The sequence below is a fragment of the Corapipo altera genome, unplaced genomic scaffold (assembly GCF_003945725.1).
Source record: "Corapipo altera isolate COAL_440 unplaced genomic scaffold, ASM394572v1 61003, whole genome shotgun sequence".
Classification (NCBI taxonomy): Eukaryota; Metazoa; Chordata; class Aves; order Passeriformes; family Pipridae; genus Corapipo; species Corapipo altera.
This window is the reverse complement of record NW_020885014.1, coordinates 325,346-332,510: the sequence shown is the minus strand read 5'-3', so window position 1 is coordinate 332,510 and position 7,165 is coordinate 325,346.

The window sequence follows — 7,165 nt, the reverse complement described above, 5'->3', positions numbered from 1 at the left end:
AAAAAGGGGCAAGGACCGAGCAAGTCAAACAGCCAGCCGAAGGCAAACTAGCAGAAATCTCACCACTTCCCTTCGAACAGGCAGAATGACCTGGCGTGGTCCTAGGCTCTCCCTCATGCGTGGCGGATAATGGCAGTCACTGTAGGCCTCGGCTCCAGATAAGCTCGACCGAAACAGGGACCCACCGTTCTCGAACCTCGCCGGAGAGGAAGAGGGCGCGATCCCTCCCACTGGCTTTATTTATACCTCCAGTTACGTAAAGGAATAGCATGGAATACTTCCGTGATCACTTTTCTACTTCCTTCCTGGTTACAAGTTGGTCTCCAGGAAGGCCTAGGGTGAAACCACCACATTCTCCACCCCTTATTCCATACTATTTCTTTACGTAACACCTATGTTTCACGTTCGCTTATATATATTCACATATACATATACATATATATATATATAGCTCTTGTTGGTCTCTCGGCGTAGTCGTCTCATCGTTGGAAAATCAATGCCGATGTCAGTTCAGTCCAGATCTTTGGTCTCCTCAGTCACCATTACAGTTCCAATTTATGGCTGTTTCATCACTAGACTGTCTCATCACCGGATACCAGCATCGGCTTAGTTCAGGTCTCTCTCTCATCTGGTGACTGGCTTCCTGTAAGAACACAACTTAGGACATACAATCAGTTTTTTCCTAAGGCTAAATTTCCTTGAGGCACACACTGGATGACTCCATCCTTCCTCATTACCCACCACGTATGTTCTGGCCCTTGAGCAAAGACAATCCCACGAATGGGTTTGTCTTGGCCTGAGGCAGGGGTAATCCAAACAGCTTTCCCTAGCATTCCCCTCAAATGGACTGCTAGAACTTTATCTCAATCAACAATGTGAAGGGATTCTGCCTGTGCAGGGCCAGCTCGATTGATAGAACCCCTGGTGTTAACTAGCCAGGTAGCCTTGGCTAAGTTTTTGTCCCAGTTTTTATAAGTTCCTTCACCTAATGACTTTAGAGTGGTCTTTAATAATCCGTTGTATCTCTCAACCTTCCCAGCAGCTGGTGCATGATAAGGAATGTGGTACACCCATTCGATACCATGTTCCCTCGCCCAAGTGGTAACTAATTTATTTTTGAAATGAGTCCCATTGTCTGACTCAATACGTTCTGGGGTCCCGTGTCTCCATAGGACTTGCTTTTCAAGGCCCAGAATGGTATTCCGGGCCGTTGCGTGGGGTACTGAAAAAGTCTCTAACCATCCCGTTGTTGCTTCCACCATGGTAAGTACATAGCACTTACCTTGGCGGGTCTGTGGCAGTTTGATATAATCAACCTGCCATGCCTCTCCATACTTATACTTATTCCATCGTCCACCATACCATAGGGGCTTCAGTCTTTCCGCCTGCTTAATAGCGGCACAAGTCTCACAATCATGGATAACTTCAGAAATGATATCCATGGTTAAATCCACCCCTCGGTCTCGTGCCCATCTGTAGGTGGCATCTCGGCCTTGATGACCGGAAGCATCGTGGGCCCATCGAGCTAAGAACAACTCTCCCTTCTGCTGCCAGTCTAGGTCTACTTGTGACACCCCTATCTGTGCAGCTCGGTCTGCTTCTCTGTTATGTTCTTCATTAGCTCGCTTCTTGGACACATGGGCATCTACATGGTGGACTCTCACATTCAGACTCTTTGCTCTGGCAGCGATGTCCTGCCACAAGTCAGCAGCCCAGATGGGTTTTCCTCCACGCCTCCAGTTCATCTTCTTCCAGCGGTCTAACCATCCCCATAGAGCATTGGCTATCATCCACGAGTCAGTGTAGAGGTAGAGTCTCGGCCATCTTCCTCGTTCAGCGATGTCCAGGGCCAATTGGACAGCTTTGAGCTCTGCAAATTGACTCGACTCGCCTTGACCCTCAACAGCTTCTGCCACTCGTCGGGTGGGACTCCAAACGGCTGCTTTCCACTTCCGGTTCCTTCCTACAATATGGCAAGAACCATCAGTGAAAAGGGCATAACACCTTTCTTCATCTGGCAGCTGATCAAATGGCGGAGCTTCTTCAGCTCGGCTCACTGGCTCTTCTTCTTCTTCTGCCAGACTGAAGTTCCCACCTTCAGACCAATTGGTGATAACCTCCAGAATTCCAGGGCGATTCGAGCTTCCCAATCGTACACGCTGCGTAATCAAAGCAATCCACTTGCTCCACGTGGCATCGGTGGCATGATGCGTAGGGGGCACCTTCCCTTTGAACATCCATCTCAAGACTGGTAATCGGGGTGCCAGGAAGAGCTGTGCTTCGGTACCAATTACCTCTGAAGCTGCTCGTATACCTTCATACGCCGCTAAGATTTCCTTTTCCACAGGGGTGTAATTGGCCTCAGAACCTCTGTAGCTTCGGCTCCAGAAACCCAGTGGTCGCCATCGCGTCTCGCCAGGCACCTTTTGCCAGAGGCTCCAGGAGGGACCTTTATCTCCAGCTGCAGAGTAGAGTACGTTCTTTACATCTGGTCCCGTTCTAACTGGTCCAAGAGCCACAGCATGTGCAATTTCTCGCTTGATCTGCTTGAAAGCTTGTTGTTGCTCAGGACCCCACTGGAAATTGTTCTTTTTACGGGTCACAAAGTAAAGAGGGCTCACAATCTGACTGTATTCTGGGATATGCATCCTCCAGAAACCTATTGCTCCCAGAAAAGGTTGGGTTTCTTTCTTGTTGGTGGGGGGAGCCATTGCTACAATCTTGTTGATTATGTCTGTTGGTATCTGGCGTCGTCCATCTTGCCATTTCACCCCTAGGAATTGGATCTCTCGGGCAGGTCCCTTGACTTTGCTCTTCTTGATAGCGAAACTGGCCTCGAGGAGAATCTGGATGATCGTCTGTCCTTTTTTGAAAACTTCCTTTGCTGTATCCCCCCATACAATGATGTCATCGATGTACTGGATGTGTTCGGGAGCCTTACCCTTCTCTAGTGTGCCCTGGATCAACCCATGACAGATGGTTGGACTGTGTTTCCACCCCTGGGGCAGTCGATTCCAGGTGTATTGAACGCCCCTCCAGGTGAAAGCAAACTGTGGCCTGCACTCTGCCGCTAAAGGAATGGAGAAAAACGCGTTGGCTATGTCGATGGTGGCGTACCACTTTGCTGTCTTGGACTCCAACTCGTATTGGAGCTCCAACATATCTGGCACGGCAGCACTCAACGGTGGCGTAACTTCATTTAAGCCACGATAGTCCACAGTCAGTCTCCACTCTCCATTGGATTTATGCACAGGCCAGATGGGGCTGTTGAAGGGTGAATGGGTTCTGCTGACCACCCCTTGGCTCTCCAACTTTCGGATCATTTTGTGGATAGGGATCACAGCATCTCGGTTTGTCTGATACTGTCGTCTGTGTACAGTTGTTGTGGCTATTGGCACTTCTTGATCTTTAACTCGCAGTAGTCCTACAATGGAAGGGTCTTCTGAGAGGCCAGGAAGAGCAGACAATTGCTTGGACTCCTCTTCAATCACCGAGGCTATACCAAAAGCCCACCGGTACCCTTTCGGGTCTTTGAAGTATCCTCTTCTTAGGTAGTCCATACCAAGGATGCAAGGGGCTTCTGGCCCCGTCACAATGGGACGCTTTTCCCATTGGTCTCCCGTCAAGCTCATGTCCGCCTCTACTACTGACAATTCTTGAGACCCTCCGGTCACTCCAGAAATAGTAACAGTCTCGGTACTCTTATACTCTGAAGGCATTACAGTACACTGGGCTCTAGTATCTATCAAGGCCTGGTATTTCTGAGGATCCGATGTGCCAGGCCATCGAACCCACACAGCCCAGTAAACTCGGTTATCTTCTTGGTCCCTCTCCTTCTCCTGGCAGAAGGCAGGGCCCCTCTACTGGTCTTGATCAGAGCATTCGTTGTCAGAGTTTGACTTTGACTTCTTAGACTTTTTGCTGTTGTCGAAGTGGACCTCCATCTTCTCATGTTTCGGCGATCGCAGTTTCTCTTCTAAGAAATCTCCGTCTACTACATAGACAACTTTCTTGTCAGTCTTCTTTCGCTTCAGCTCCCTCACTCTAGCTTCAAGCTTAGAAGTGGGTTCACCATCCCACTTCTTCATGTTTTCTCCTTTACTACGAAGGTATGCCCATAGTTGGTTACGTGACCAACGCTTAGAGTTCTCTTTCCTTCGACGTGTGAATGACAGGGACCGTGAGCGAGATCGAGACCAGGATCAAGGTCTAGGCCGAGGTCGTCTTTGTTGGTCCCGCCGTGATCTTCCCATTGGCCTTTCTTGGTAATCTCTATACCTTCTGTCCTCTCTGTCTCTAAGGTCGTCCTCATATCTGGAACATTCATAATCTCTCTCCATTCTTTCCCTATCGTAGGTGCGTCGGTAGAGGGGATTGAAGGAGTCTTCCATATTTTCCTCTATGGTTCTTATCAAAGTACACATGGTTTCCACGTTTGGTTCCTCCATCTTTGGATTATATGCGGATATCAAGCAGGAAACATGTGGTTTAGGAGCACCTTGAATTACCTTTTTCCACATTGGTTGCGTGCAGGGAACACTCTCAGGAACTTGGATGTCATAATAATCTGGATCAGAATAGATGATCTCCAGCATGGCCAATTCCCGTAGGTATTGGATGCCTTCTTCTGCAGTTCTCCACCTTCTTGAAGAACTCTTCAGGGACTCCTTAAATGGGTATTTCACTCTCACCTAATGGAGGATTCGGAGCCAAAGGCTGGATGCCATTTTCTCTCTCCCCATTTCTTGCTCTATCACAGGGTCTCGAGCAATGGATCCCAATTGTCGTGCTTCATCACCTTCAATTACATGACTATCAGCTCCCTTGTCCCAGCATCGCACCAACCAGGTGAGGACTTCTTCACCAGGCAAGCGCATATAATCTCTCCGTAAATCTCAAAGCTCTCTTGTGGTCAGTGATTGTGTAATTTCACTTTCTCGCATTATTTCTTGTCCATCTCTCCCACGTAGAATCTTTTCCACCTCTCTCTTTACTCTTCCACTCCTACGTGGGACTGCTCCCACTTCCTCCCTATATCTCTCATGTGGAGGTGGAGACTGGGCATGCCGTGGGGATAAGCTTCTATATTGTTCATGCCGCAGAGATGGATTTCTACGCCGTTCATACTGTGGGGATGGACTCCTACGCCGTTCACGCCGCGGAGATGGACTTCTACGTCGTTCATACCGTGGGGATGGACTCTTACGCCGCTCGCGCCGCGGAGATGGACTTCTGCGTCGTTCATGCCGTGGAGATGAACTTCTATACCAGTCACGCCATGGGGATGGACTCCTGTGTCGTTCGCGATACCCCGCGGGTGGAGGTAGTGAGTAATCTTTCGCGTGCTGAGATAAGGGCCTCCTCCTCCAATCATTCACACCTCCAAGAGAAGGTTGGGTCTGGAGGGGTAGGGATAATTCCCCCTCCAATTGAGGGGAATGCTTTGGCTCCTTCTTTGCGTCTTTTGCAACACTGAATGTGTAGTCAAGGTATAAATCATCAAGCGACAATATACCACCGGCCGTTTGCACTGTTGCTTTCTTTCCTTTTGATGCCATTCTGTATTCCTTTGGGCGTGCCCCTAGTTCCTTTGGACGTGCTCCTTCCCGTGTAGCTGTTTCTTCCTCTCTGGTAGCTGCTTCTTCTCTTCCAATCGCTCCTTCCTCAGTCACAACCACTTCTTCCTCTCTTGCAGTCGCACCTTCATCACTTGCTGTCGCGCCTTCATCACTTGCTCTTGCTCCTTCTCCCATTGCTGCCGCTCCTTCGTCCACTACGTCCTCTGTTCCTTCTTCTTCTTCTTCTTCTTCTCTTTCTTCCGTGCGTTCTAGTTGCGGAGATGGGTCCGTAAGTTCCTTGATCTCCCTTACCCACGTCTTCTTCTTCTTTATAGGGGCAATGATGACCTTCCGGTTCTTAGCTTGGGTCCCGGTTCTAGTGGACTTAGTAGGAATGGCATTGACTTCAGGTTGTGCTTGGACCCCAACTTCTGTGGACCTAATAGGGACATCACTGGTTTCAAGTGGCGTGGTTTGGGTCTCTGTGTCGACCTTAACCCTCTGAAGGTGGTCTATGGCAGCTCGATAAGCATTAGCCAGGCCCCACCACAAAGCGGAGAATTGCATATTCGGATCTTTGTGGGAAAAGCACCCTTCTGCCAAACAGTGGGACATCTCACCAGAATCAAACATTTGTTCTGGTGTGAACTCCCAGTTAATGGGGGGTGACACATGTCCTACTAATCTACTGAAATCTTCCCAAGCTCCGTGCCACCTGGAGACTGGCCTGTCTGCAACCCTTTCCAAAGTTCCAGCGAGTCCCTTTGAGGTGTGATCTTTCCTACAAGAGGGAAAGCAACGGAACCCCATTCTTCCAAGTTTAAGGAGCACTTCCAGTACCTTTATCAGTGACAATATTGTTGCAATAAGATTTATATAGTAATTAGAGCCGATTTTGACCATGGGGATCTCCTTTACCAAACCTTCGATGTCAAAATTAAAGGATGGAAGCAATTCGTTCCATCCATCCTCAAGGTCTGGACGTCTCCCTATAGAGTAGCCTAACACAGGTGTAAAGATGGCTAGAATTTTAAGACAAATTAATGAAATAGCCATTGTTTTTGTTATTATTTCTTCTTGATCCCAAAACAAACTTTTGTTTATATAAACAAAGTTTCCTTGGCTGCTTTCCCAGACTCTGGCAGTGTTCCCAGACCTGTTCCCAAAACAACAGATTGGTTTGCAAAACAACACCGAGCTTGGCTGTCTTCCCAGAGAATGTTTATCAAAACAAGCCAAACTTAACCAAAATAACCATCCTCTGCTACCAGAAACGTTGTACAAGTTTCGAGCTGGCTTCCCACCAAGTCCCCCAAAACTCGACAACAAGGACCCGCCTCCCAGAGAGGGAAAAAAACCTAAGCAGCCAAAGCTATAGCAAATATATATATATATATTTTTACATATGAGACAGATACACAAAAGGAGAATACCACACACCTGGGGGGGGTGGGGGAAGGGAGAAAGACAAAAAGGGGCAAGGACCGAGCAAGTCAAACAGCCAGCCGAAGGCAAACTAGCAGAAATCTCACCACTTCCCTTCGAACAGGCAGAATGACCTGGCGTGGTTCTAGGTTCTCCCTCACGCGTGGCGGATAACGGCAGTC